General features: G+C 44.0%; 1 protein-coding gene across 1 annotated transcript in view; it reads left to right on the forward strand.

Moving 5' to 3' along the window:
- The window catches only part of LOC138808850 (probable phospholipid-transporting ATPase IM), a gene marked incomplete at its 3' end in the record, with an annotated part of 92,500 nt that overhangs the window by 37,333 nt on the left and 42,222 nt on the right, over positions 1–12,945 (forward strand). The gene's annotated exons all lie outside the window — the stretch shown is intronic.

The raw sequence follows: 12,945 nt of genomic DNA on the forward strand, positions 1-12,945 counted from the left end.
AGCAAGATGACTTTGAACTCCCTTTTAATGAGAATAATAACTCTAGCCCTTGGCTCAGTCTCTAGGCTGTTCTTCAGGCTCATTTTGTTTTACATTTCTTGGCAGTGTGAAATTCCTCTTGTGATGTGATGTTTCTCATTTTGTAATTCTCACGACATCGTGTTTAATTTACCGATTCAGTTTACATGGGCCATTAACCTTGTCTCTTGTTTGTGTTCTCAGCTCTACATCTCCCCAAAAAGCTTTTGATCATTTTTCTAGGCCTGTGCTTTGTCTGATCCTATGCTTTGCAGCTTTAAAGTTGGTTTGGTAACTTAAGGTTCTCTATGTATTGAAGTATCTTCCCCATTCAGCTTTTAAGGAGAAAAGTTTGCTTGGCCAGGTGTAGTGTTTGTTTATGGAAATTGAACGACTCATCTGCATCTTTTATAAGTTTTTTTCCTCCTGTGTTCATAAGTAGAAATAATGAAAATGTGAAGGTCAGTCAACATTTTATTTTTTATCAAATTTTATCTTCATTGTCTTTCTTTGTCTATCAGGTATTAGAAAGAGGAGAAAGGAGGAAATGAGAGTTTATTTGTTGTGCTTTTGGGTTGAAGGGAGCTCATTGGGCTAACAGGGGGTCTCTCATATTCACTTCCATTTGGGGGTGGTAATTCTTTCAATCTGGGTAAGAATAAGCAAAAGGCCCTGGGAGATGACCTGTCTTATAAGGATATTCCAATACATATGTATGTAAACATACACCGGGTCATATGCATTGATACATACACATATGAACTGAAGTATGATATGCAGGGGAGGATTTCAGTGTTGTATCGCTTTTGAACAATGAAATTACAGTCTCAGGACATGAGTACCAGGAAGCTGAAATGTGTATGTAAGGGTGACGTAGGGGAAGAGGGGAGTGGGTGGCGGGGGGACAGTAGACAGATGGAGAGAGGAAAAGTGGGTGAATGCATTCCTACTATTCAATGTGACGATGTGGACCATTGCAGGGAGGGGTGGGGTTAGGAGAGATGGGGGAGGAAGATGGAAGGGGTGACAAGAATCATGATGCATTGTATTTACAAAGCACACGTGCCATTGACAGTGCTTTGTACAAGTACTTACAAAAACCAAAAGAGGGCAGGGGTCATGGCTCCAGTGGTAGAGTGCTTGCTAGGTAAGCGCAGGGCCCCTAAATTCAAACCTCAGCATCATCAACAAAGAAAGAATTCCTTAATAAAGAAAATAAAAGGATATTCCATTCCGTAGGTGGTTACAACTTTAAAATGAAATAGTCAAGGCTTCTAGTTCTAGCTGTGCCCAGATGACTTCACGGTGTTGCTTGGGTTATTCTACCAGACTCCCGACGGTGTCTCTATTCAGCAGGTGCTTTCATTAGCCTGAGTTTGTATCTGGACAGAATGATGCTGAGAGGAGCCCCCAGGGCTCACCTGCACCGCCAGCCATTCAGCTCAGAGTTCCCGAGTGGAGGCTGACAGTGTACTTGTTCCTCTAAGCCATGGGCTCAGCCTGATGGGAAATTTGGGCTTCTCTTTTTCTTCAGGAGCAGTGTAGTCACACTGTGAATAGGATATAGATCTTCATCCCGATATCTGGTAACCAGGGCAACGCATGCACCAATGGAGAGTACAGATGATGACACGTTGGAATTAGTCATAAAAAATGCCAGTGACTTGGATTTGTTATGCATTTCTGCTGTTAGTTGTTTCTTTGTATTGAGGCATCACCATAGTAACAATGGTTTTGTTTTTTTTTTCTTTCAAAGCAAACATTTGAAAATGCTTTCTGCTTCAATTGTGCCATTTGTATCTGTGTATGTTATTCTAAGTTCTATACGACAAGACATTGCCATTTACCCTCTATAAATAATTTACTTGTAGGAGAAAATATATTTTTGGATATCTCTCAAATTCGTTTTTTGTGCTGGATTCAAAAGTTTAAAAGCACAAATGTTTTTTTTTTTTTTAAATCTCTCTGACATCTCGTTTGTTTAAATAGTGTTGTTCATTGGCTAAATATTTGTCTTGATTCCTTATCTCTTCAGTTTGATTTGCCTGCTTATCATCTTTAGTTCTAGCCTCCGAGTCCCTATGCCTGAGGATTCGGAAATGGAACTTTAATTAACTAAGGAATCCAGTAAAACTATTTTATCCTTTATTTTTTCCAGTTAAATTCATAAAGACTCCAAGATGACAGTTTTTCACCTGTAGAAGGTGAAAATTAATTAATGGAGATAACTTCAAGCATCCCCATAAGCCAACTTTCTAATTCCATCTGCTTAGTGAAGTACATTTCAAGCAAACCTGCACAGACTTGGATTTTTTATTTTTTAATTTTCTTCATTGTAATTACACAAAACTGGACAGTATCTGAGCCATATAAAAGTGGGAATAAAAGATTGAAAATAGGAAATTCCTTTTATTTTGAGTAGTTGTACAAAGGGGTTTCAATTCCACATGTCAGTTTCTGAGTACAGGGCATCTTCATCAATTCTCTCCCATCTCTCCCAACCCCACCCATCCCCTCAAAGTTACCAATTTTTTCTTTGGCTTTTTTTTTTGGTCGGTCGTGGGGCTTGAACTCTGGGCCTGGGCACTGTCCCTGCGCTCTTCAGCTCAAGGTGAGCGCTCTACTACTTGAACCACAACGCCACTTCCGGTTTTCTAGTGGTTTATTGGAGATAAGAGTCTCACGGACTTTCCTGCCCGGGGTTGGCTTTGAACTGCGATCCTCAGACCTCAGCCTCCTGAGTAGCTAAGATTACAGGCATGAGCCACTGGCGCCTGGCTGCTTTTTTTTTTGGTTAGTCATTGGGCTTGAACTGGGGGCCTGGGAACTATCGCTGAGCTTTTTTGCTCAAGGCTAGTGCTCTTCCACTTTGAGCCATAGCAGCACTTCTGGTTTTCTGGTGGTTTATTGGTGATAAGAGTCTCACGGATTTTTCTTGCCCAGGCTGGCTTTGAACCACAATCCTCAGATCTTAACCTCCTTACAGGGAAGAGCCAGGGGCACCCAGCTAGACAATTTTTTTTTTTAAATATAGGGATTAACTTAAGAATATTACTGTGGGGGCTGGGAAGGTGGCTCAGTGGTAGAGCGCTTGCCTTGCATGCATGAGGCCCTGGGTTCGATTCCTCAGCACCACATAAGCAAAAAGAAAAAAGCCGGAAGTGGTGCTGTGGCTCAAGTGGTAGAGCGCTAGCCTTGAGCTGAAGAGCTGAGGGATAGCACCCAGGCCCAGAGTTTAGGCCCCAGGACTGGACCCAAAAATAAATAAATAAATAAAATAAAAGTTTGCAAAAAAAAAAGAATATTTACTGTGAATGAATTTGACAAATGAGTTTTACTGTGACATTTCCATATAGGCATACAATGTACCTCATTCCCTTAAATGTATCCTTTCTATTACTCTTTACCTTTACAATGGTTTTAAATGAGTTTCCTTATGCTGTTTCTTACATATATGTGGTATAATAGTAATTACATTAATGTTACTATATTACATTAACATAGATGTAATATAATATGTAATTGGATCAGTTCTCCCTTATTGCTCTCCCCTTTCATCCTCCCCTTCCGCCCCAGTGGAATAAGCCATTTTTGATGGTAGAATTTTGGAACGCGATCATTTGGTAGTGTGCAGGGGGAAGAAAAGTGACTGTCCTTGTGCAGAGAGAAGTAAAACTCAGTTTCCTTTTTTTTTTTGGCAAGTGACTTATGAAATGAACCTAGAAATCAGCATGTGGATGAAACTGAGCAACTTCAGTAATGATTGAGTAGTTCCCAGAAAAACCACGAACCCCCAAACAGTCTCAGCGTGGTTATGTCTTCCTGAAAACCAACACACTTGCATGGTTGGTTTTCTAAGTCCTACCCCAGATGGAGAGAGAGAGAGAGATCAGGGGGAAAATGTGGACAAGAAATATACCAGGAGAAGGAGATAAAGAAAGTGCCATGGGTTGTTAGAGAAGATTTGAGAACTGTAACCAGAAGCTAGTCCCTTCCTCCCTCTCTCTCCCTCCCACTCACTCCATTCATTCATTCATTCATTCATTCATTCATTCATTCATTCATTCAGGAACTGGGGAAAGGATCTGGTCTGTGTATACTGGTGGTTATTCCCAGCTGGCTTCCTTAGCAATGCTCTAGTAGATCTGTAGCTATTAAATAAGTGCCCCCTGCTCCTTGCTCTGGAGCCTGGTGGACGGGAGCACCTGCCCTTGATTGGAGACGCTGTGGTCATGTCATGGCAGCTGGTGCTGAGTTTGGCACCCACAGGGGGTTCTTGCTGAGTCGGCATGTGCACAACACAGCAGCCTGGTCTTCTGTATGTCATTAAGGAAGCTCCACCTGTCAGTCCCCAAACAAATTTAGGGGAGTCTTTTTTTTTTTTTTTTTTGGGTCCGGTCGTAGGGCCTGAACTCTGGGCCTGGGCGCTGTCCCTCAGATCTTCAGCTCAAAGCTAGCGCTCTACCACTTGAGCCACAGTGCCACTTCCGGCTTTTTTCTTTTTGCTTATGTGGTGCTCAGGAATCGAACCCAGGGTCTCAGGCATGCAAGGCAAGTGCTCTACCACTGAGCCATCTTCCCAGCCCCTAGGGGAGTCTTTTAACTTAAGAGCCTGTCAAGCACGACCTCGAAATTGGGCGAACATTCATAAAATTATTTGTGTGTGATGTGATCACAAAAAAACGAGAGACGGTCACTTATAAATTATTGTTGTTGGTGTGTTTTAATAACAGAAGCTTTTAAGGTTGTCTTCTCTCCCCTCCCCCCCAGTCTTCTCTTCTCCTCCATAGCTTCACCCACAAACAGAACCACTCAACGAGCAGAAAATCCATAACCAGGTGTTATGGCTTTGAATTCAGTCACTGTTTGCCACTGGCTGTGAAAGGGTTGCAGACCAGGAACAGCTTAGGACTGCTGTCAGGGTGTGAAGCTCAGGGGTCCTCAGTGGTGGTACCCAGCATAGCTAGGGCCTCAGAGTTTTGTGCTCTGCCCCATTTGACCCCCCAGGGATGCAGGAGAAAATTATAACCCTTGAGGTGATGCTATTTATGTGCGCCCATGATGTAAGAGGCAGAGTCCTAGGAAAGATGAAGATGGTTGATCACGTGTTGTTGTAATCCCCTTGGCTCTGGGAAATCTTGATGGGCGCCTTTCCTTGGGAACTGACTTTTCCACGGTGCCGGTGCTATTGTTATAAACACTGAAATCCTGCCTGAAAACTGGCCTACTTCTCAGATTTCACACGACGTGAACATAGTCTAAATTTTAGTGCTAAGATACAAAAATGCATCCAGGTGCCAAGTTGTCTGAAAACTCTCTTGTAGCCCAACAAGCTAGCGTCCCAGTATCAGCTGGGAAATGCGTATTCTGCGTAGCAGGCTTTGTCTTTCATGAGTATTTTTAAAAATTTATTATTTTCTTGTGCTACTACTGGAGCTTGAACTTGGGGCCTTTGTTTTCTTATAGCTCAAAGCTGACACTCTACCCCTTGAGCTATAGCTCCACGTTAAGCTTTTTGGTGATTAATTGGAGAGAAGAGTCCCAACATGCTGGGCACTGATGTCTCATGCCTGTAACCTCGGCTGCTCAGGAAGCTGAGATTTGAGTTTGAAGCCAGCCCAGGCAGGAAGGTCGTGAGACTCTCATCTCCAATTAAGCAGCAAAAAAGCCAGAAGTGGCCACTGTGTCTCAAGAAGTAGAGTGCTAACTGCTAGCAAAAGAAGTTCAGGCCCTGAGTTCCAGTCCTAGGACTGCCACCATAATTAAAAACAAACAAACAAAAAATCTCAACCTTTCTTGACTAAGGTGACTTTGACCTGTGATCCTCAGATCTTTGCCTCCTGAGTAGCTGGGATTACAGGTATGAGCCATCAGTACAAGACTGGCTATATACTTTGTTTTTCTCTCCAGCTGTCATAGAAGGAAAGCAAAGTTACCTTTTTGTTTGCAACTATCTCGAAAAAAAGTAGTGTGATTCAATTAGTCTCAGAGGAGACATTTAATTTGTTCCCTTGGGAGTTGCCCAAAATTAGTTCTTTGGAGATAATCCCTTATCCATGGGACATTCACTAGCCGTAGAATAGTCTTGCAGATGCTAGGATGCTAAAGCAAGTCCTGAGGGTGGCAGAGGAGCTGCAGATTGGGTTGTTTTTTTTGGGGGGGGAGGCAGGCGGGGAGACTCCTGAGTCCAGCCATTGCCCGCGTTCCCCAAGTCTAGGGGGAATTGCGCCACCCTAACAAGCCCGTGCCAACGCACTCCCTGGCTTGGGAAGACTGGAAATGACTGTGTCAGCTGATTGAATTAATGTCAGCCATTCATGGGGCTTTAGCTTACAGATGTTCCGTCTCTTTACGGCGGTGATGGGGTTTTCCCACGGGGGCAATCTTAGCGCTCCTCGAATTTGATTCATTTCCAGGAACTCTATCCCACTGGAACGCAGGACCCGGCCAGTCATTGGCATTCCCAAACTTTCATTTTCCTCGTCTGTAAAAGGAGTAGGAGGTAGAAATCTAGTTCATTGGGATTTTTTTTTAAAGTTGAGGATTCTGGAGATAAACTGTGCCCAGTGCTCCGCATCTGTAAAAAGAGACACACTCTGCTGGCGGGGGTCATTGGGTGACATGTAGAAAGTCACACATTCAGCCAGGTGCTGGTGGTGCACATCTATAATCGTAACTACTCAGGAGGCTGAGTTCTGAGGATCGTGGCTTGAAGTCAGCTGGCCCAGGAAAGTCTGAGACTCTGATCTCCAAAATGGCAAAAGTAGAGCTGTGGCTCAAGAGGTAGAGCGCCAGCCGACGGCAAAAAAGCTTAAATGAGAGCACAAGGCTTTGAGTTGAAGCCCCAGTGCCTGCACACAGGAAGGCAGGAAAGAAGACAGGAAGGAAGAAGGGAAGGAAAAGGGAGGAAAGAAGGAAAGTCACGCATTGTTCATTCTGAGCACATATGGAAACACACAGACGTGAATAGACACATGTGTGCATGCATACACAGATACATGCATACGTATGTTGTCTTTAGACATATTTCATAACACAAATACATCTAGAGCAGAGCCCATCCGTACATTAAACATTAGTGATCTTTAACATAGTTTTTTTTTTTTTTTTTTAACGATTTCTTTATTAGCTTAGTTCTACCAGAGGGTGATTTCATTGTTTCACCTCTGTACATTAACCTTGAAATTTTTAGTTAAACAATATATATATAGAGAAGTCTTTTTTTTCCCCTTTCCTTCCCTGATAGTTCTGAGGATTCTTTTGGGCACCCCTGGGGGGGGGGGTTGGCTATTCCCTAGGGGTCACATCCTGGTGTCAGCAGAGAGAGTAATCTTGAGTTAGCATTAGCCTGGAGTTGTACGGGAAGGCTTCCGAAGGGATGGGGCAGGCCTGGGCCACACCACGGCATGCCTCTTCTCTTAAACAAAGTCATCTGTTTATGAGTTTGGTTTCTGCGTCTCCCTACCTCTTTTCCCGTAACGGCAATGCAAGCTTGCCCTCTGCAGTGATGATCTTGTGGCTTCCCACCCGAGCTCCTGGCCAGCACCACAGGGCCCTTTGCAAAGATGCTAGATGAAGGGGTGACTTTGATTTTAATGTATGGTTTTTAAAAAATATTTTTTTAGCCGGATGCCAATGGCTTACGCCTGTAATCCTAGCCACTCAGGAGGCAGAGATCTGAGGATCATGGTTCAAAGCCAGCCCAGGCAGGAAAGTCCATGAGACTCTTATCTCCAATAAACCACCAGAAAACTGGAAGTGGCGCTGTGGCTCAAGCCATCGAGTGCTCGCCTTGAGCTGAAGAGCGCAGAGTTCAAGCCCCATGACCGATCAAAAAAAACAAAACAAAACAAACAGCAATAACAGTTAGTGCATATAGTGTGTCTTGATCCATGGTACCCCTTCCATCATTTCCCCTCAATTACCTGGTTCCATGGTCAGATCTGTACATGGAATATTAGGACTGGTGAGTGGGTAAAGGTTGAGGGTCATAGACCCTTTGCACCTTCTCTCTCTCGAAATGGTTTTGTGTTTTTTATTTTTTATTTTTTGGTGGCTATTTTGCCCAGAGCAGTAGATGATAGTGCTGGTAGCGGGGGTGTCCTTTGTTTTGTTGTTGTTGTTTTTAAGCTGTCATGGGGTTGAACTCAGGGTCTGGGCACTGTCCCTGAGCTCTTTTGCTCAAGGCCTAGTGCTCTACCACGTTAAGCCACAGCGCCACTTCCATTTTTTGGCTGGTTAAATGGAGATGAGGGTTTCTTGGAAGGACTTTTCTGCCCAACCTGGCTTTAAACCAGGATCCTCAGATCTCAGCCTCCTGAGTAGCTAGGATGGCAGGCGTGAGCCACCGGTGCCCAGTTGGGCTGTTTATTGCTGGGTCTCTGTGCAGCCTCTTCTGTGGCTGAGCCTCTCTCTACCATACTCATTGAAGAGGCCTCCCAACCCTGGACACCAGAAACTTGGTAGTAGGCAATGTTTGACCAATACCAGGGAGTTGTGGTTTTGCCTGATATCATTGGGGCACCTGACATTGAATCTCTAGCAGGTTTGCCCAATAATCTATGCATATTTTGGGGGTGTTTGCATCAATAGGTATTTCACATATTTCCTGAATGGTGCAAATGTCTTTTGGCCACTTCCTCTTTCAGAGAAACTGTCCATAGATACCCTTTCAGTTTGGTTTTTGTTTTATGGTATTAGTAATGATCTTGTCTTTAAGTCTGAGGGATTTTTTTTCTCCTTAGAACTTAGATTGTGTCTTAACAATACTCATATCTGCCATCTCTCTCTTTTTTTTTTTTGTCGGTCATGGGGCCTGAATTCTGGGCCTGGGCGCTGTCCCTCAGCTCTTCAGCTCAAGGCGAGCGCTCTACCGCTTGAGCCACAGAGCCACTTCTGGTTTTCTGGTGGTTTATTGTAGATGAGTCTCACAGCCTTTCCTGCCCGGCTTTCCTGGCTTTGAACTGTGACCCTCAGATCTCAGCCTCCTGAGTAGCTAGGATTACAGGTGTGAGCCACCGGCACCTGGCCCTCCCTCATTTTTCTTAATTTTGTAGGGCGTATATTGGATTCTTGTTGCATTTTCTCCCCCTTCTCTTCCCTTGTCTTCCCCTTTCCCCGTGACCCCACCTTACCCCTTTTGAGTACCCACTTCCTGGTGTTTTATTTTGCTGACCTTTGATTTGGGCTTTCTAAGAAGTTACACTATTTGAGATATCCCTCAGATCTCTTGTCTTTCAGTTAATACATTTTGTATGCACTTGCACATCACCCAACGTGTTTACCTATGAGTTTTGACTTGAACAATAACAAAAATAAACAGGACCTATCATAAAATGTAGAGACGGGGGAGGCTCAGGTGAGGCCTGGTCTATTTGTCTATATTTCTTTTTTCTTTTCTTTTTTTTTTTTGGGGGTCCGGTCGTGGGGCCTGAACTCTGGGCCTGGGCGCTGTCCCTCAGCTCTTCAGCTCAAGGCTAGCGCTCTACCACTTGAGCCACAGCGTCACTTCCGGCTTTTTTCTTTTTGCTTATGTGGTGCTGAGGAATCGAACCCAGGGCCTCATGCATGCAAGGCAAGCGCTCTACCACTGAGCCACCTTCCCAGCCCCTTGTCTATATTTCTTTTTTTTTTTTTTTTTTTTTTTTTTTTGCCAGTCATGGGGCTTGAACTCTGGGCCTGGGCGCTGTCCCTCAGCTCTTCAGCTCAAGGCTAGTGCTCTACCACTTGAGCCACAGTGCCACTTCTGGCTTTTATTCTTTTTGCTTATGTGGTGCTAAGGAATCAAACCCAGGGCCTCAGGCATGCAAGGCAAGCACTCTACCACTGAGCCACCTTCCCAGCCCTGTCTATATTTCTTATAGGCAAAGAATCTTGAATCTTTACTGTTAAAGAGTTTGTTTTGGTGCCACTACTGGGGCTTGAACTCAGTCTCATTTAGTTTTTTTCCACTAAAGGCTGATGCTTTACCACTTGAGCCATACCTCCACTTCTGGCTTTTTAGTGCCTGATTGGAGCTAACATTTTCTTCCCAGGCTGGCTTTGAACTCGGATCTTCTCAGTGTCCTGAGTAGACATGAACTACAGGTGCCTGACTTGAAGATTATTCTTGGCAGATCCCAGTCATAGCTCCAGGATGTTAATATTGATCCCTGGTGGGGGGGGGGCAGGGGGTGTCTTCCAAATTGAAATATAATAGAGAAAGTCTTACTTTTCTACCAGTTCTGGAATTGACATGGGCTGTTTGCCATTCTCAACTCAGAATTGTAATGGATGAGCCATGTACTTGACTTCAGCTAATCTGTCCTTGACTGTGGCACTATGGATGGCGTAGTTGGATCTAACTAGATGGGATCCTGTTAGTTGAATGAGAAGGGAAATGCCCAATGTCTGTTGCACTGGTGTTAATAGAACTAGGTTTGGATCATTGAGGTGGACTTTTCTTTATTGTTTTTGTAGCCAGTACATCTCATGTTCTTGAAGTATTAGGGTTAGATTCTGTTTCAGGTTGAGGTGGCTCTCAGTGATGCTCTTGACTATTTCCTGCTTTCTGTCTTTGGGACACGTGTGGTTACTCTCTTGACCAATGACTTGGTGTTAGGGGGAGGGAGGGCAGGGCGGGGAGAAGGACATGCATTGAACATGTGGGTTTGAGACCCTCTAGAGCTTTCTCTTCCCCTCTACAAACATTTGAATTGGAGATGAAGAGTCTCACTGACTGGCTTTGAATGGTGATCCTCAGATCTCAGCCTCCGGAGTAGCTAGGATCTCAGGCGAGAGTCCATTTTGAGTAGATTCTTGTTAGGCATGTAGGCATGAGCAAGGAAGTGGCTCAGTTGGTAGAGTGCTAACCGAAGAGCAAAATCATCAGGTACCAAGTTTGAGTCCTGTGTACAAGGAGGGGGGGGGGAGAGAAAGAGAGAGAGAGGGGAGAGAGGAGGAGCATGAACAAGAAATAAATTTGTACTGGGAAAAGCGATGAAGATCGTGGATTTGTTCCCATGACTAGTTTTTCTAGCCTAGCACAATATATTTATAAATCCCCTTGGATTGTTTCAGAGTTGTTCATGGAAATCTTATATTTGTATGATTCTTTCAACTTAGGAAAAAATGCTTTTCCATTCCTGACCTCATCTCTACAACAGTCCTATAAACATAAAGATAAAGATAATTATCAGTGTGATTTTTCCCATGGGGGTGGAGTGAATGAGGTTAACCACTGCTGTGATCTCTTTGATGATTTGGCAGTGTAATTTTTCTATTTCTTTTATTGTCTTAAGCAATAAACTTAAGTTGTATATAAATGAGGAGACCTCATTGTAAGAATCAAAAAACAATACTTTCTATTTTACTAATGTTTTATATGATGGGCCATCTTGGAAGAATTTGATGCTTTTCCTTTAGGATGTAGCTATCTAGACTATTAATGTTTTATATTTATTTTTAGCTAGTCATGGGCTTGAACTCAGGGCCTGGGGTTCAGGGGTAATGCTCTACTACTTGAGCCACAGTTTCTATTATTTGCTTTTTATTTATTTACTTTTTTTTTGGGTGGTTAATGAGATTAAGAGTTTCCCAGACTTTCCTGCCCAGGCTGGCTTCAAACTGTGATCCTCAGATCTCAGCCTCCTGAGTACCTAGGATTACAGGTGTGAGCCACCAGCACCCAGCAGCTATTCATGTTTTACTTGATAGCCCATCATGGAAGAATTAGGGTGTGGATGTCTAAACTGTTTGTGTGCCCTGATCTTTAGCAACAGCCAAGACATCTCTGAAGGGGAACTGGAAGAGGGCACAAGGAAGCTGTAAACCTACACCCAGGGGCCTAGCACCTGGCCTCCAACTGAGGCTCCAACAGAAGAGGAAGAGATACACAGACCATTTCCTTTGGTTAAAAAGTGGCAGCAAGCTTGAGCTGGAGGGATAGAAGGAGGGAGGGAGAGAGAGAGGGGGGAGGGGAAGAAAACAAAAGTATCTGGCAGAGGTAGAGAACTGGGACAGCACCTTGGTGAAAAATGGGAGCTGTAGCAGCAGAGACCCTGAATTCCAGGCTCTTCCACATAGAGGCTGTGTTACTGTGTGTAAGTTACTTGATCTCTCTGAACCTTGGGTTCCTCTCCTCTAGACTGGGGTTAGTAGCCCCAATTTCATAAGGATGTTCTGTGGATAAAATGAACTGGAAAATGTCAAGCTCTCAGAACAGTATATAAATGACCAGTTATTATCAGCCATGATCTGGAACCTCTCATCATCTCTCACTTGTGACAATTAAAAGATCTCCTTGCTGGTCTTCTTCATACCTAATCTTCCTTCCCCCCCTCTCCTCTTTGTGTCAGTCATAGGGCTTGAACTCAGGGCCTGGGCACAATTGGAAGCCAGCTTAGACAGACAAGTCTGTGAGACTTCATCTCCAGTATACCAGCCAAAAGCCAACAGTGGAGGTGTGGCTCCCAATTGTAATCCTCAGGTTTCAGCCTCCTGAGTTTCTGGGGTTGCAAGCATGGGGCACTAGTGCCTGGCCAAGATTAAATGCTCAACATGTCCAAAATTAAGGTCTTCCTCATACACTCTTGGGCAGCACCTTAGGAATGGAAACACGTTTTCTTTTGGACTGATTTTAAAACAAAGCAGATGGATCCAAAGTTGGTCCAGCAGGGGGCAGCCTTGTTCCTTGCTCCTAGTCCAAGAAGCACAGGGGATTTGCATCCTCTGTGGCCAAGTTACCAGAGAGCCGGTAGAAGAAACACTGTCACAGCTCTATTATTAAGCTAAATATATAGAATATCGTCATAGTTTCCGTTCCTAATGATCACGTTAGCCCACAAAACTGTCTCTTCATCTGTATGGAATGCATAATTCCTGCTATGGTTTTGGCTGTCAGATGTTGCACTTTTTATTAATTAATTTTGATGCCACTACTGGACCTTG

This window comes from Dipodomys merriami, unplaced genomic scaffold (assembly GCF_024711535.1).
Source record: "Dipodomys merriami isolate MVZ:Mamm:240054 unplaced genomic scaffold, mDipMer1.0.p SCAF_48, whole genome shotgun sequence".
NCBI lineage: Eukaryota > Metazoa > Chordata > Mammalia > Rodentia > Heteromyidae > Dipodomys > Dipodomys merriami.